This window comes from Tupaia chinensis, unplaced genomic scaffold (assembly GCF_000334495.1).
Source record: "Tupaia chinensis unplaced genomic scaffold, TupChi_1.0 Scaffold000515_1, whole genome shotgun sequence".
NCBI classification, from domain to species: Eukaryota; Metazoa; Chordata; class Mammalia; order Scandentia; family Tupaiidae; genus Tupaia; species Tupaia belangeri.
This window is the reverse complement of record NW_006160028.1, coordinates 733,427-734,358: the sequence shown is the minus strand read 5'-3', so window position 1 is coordinate 734,358 and position 932 is coordinate 733,427.

Below are 932 nucleotides of genomic sequence, written 5' to 3'. Positions count from 1 at the left end.
CTCTTTCCGCTTCTATTCAATGTTGACTGGAGGGACTGGCTAAGGCAACAGATAATAAAAGGAAATAAGAGACAGAGATTGCAAAGGGAGATCTAAAGCTTTTCATTCTGAAGCAAGATGATCTTGTTTATATAGAAAATCCAGTGCGATTTACCAAAACCTACTAGAACTAAAGAGTGATAGCTTTATTTATCATCATCAAAAACTAGGACTGGCTCAAATTTTCACCAACTGGTGAATGAATGAGAAAATTACGGTATATCTATGTAACAGAATATTCATCATAAAAATGCTGATATTTTAACAATGTGAATAAATCTCAAGAGCATTACTTTAACTGAAAGAAGCCATCCTTTATATTGCATATTTCATTTTATAGCTTCTGGGAAAATGGTAGGAACAGAAATCAGATCAGAGGTTGCCAGGACCTGCGGGTGAAGTAGGAGACTGATTGTAAACAGGCATGAGGAAAACTTTGTAATAGTAATAGAAATGTACCATATCAGGGTCAGCAGATAGCATAATGGTTACATCACTGTACTCCCACATGGCCGACTGCAGTTCGAGTCCAAGACCTGGTGGCTTGAAACTCACGTCACTCACGTCAGGCATGTGTGTGTGTGTGTGCCCAAGATCCTGGGAGGAGAATGGAGGAGAAAAGATTGTGGTGTGGTCATTCCCCCTAGGGGGTGATTTCTCACTTTCCCTCTCACTGTCTCTGTCCTTGTCTCTCTCTCTCCCTCCAGCTCGTCTGCACACCCAAAGGCAAATAAATAAATAAATAAGAGAAATGCACTTTATCCTTATTGAAGTGAAAGTTACATACTGTCTGTACTTGTCAAAATTTATCGAAGTGTATTTTTTTAACAATTAATTTTGTGTATGTAAATTATACTTCAAGAAACCTGACTTGTAAAATATTAAGAAGCGTC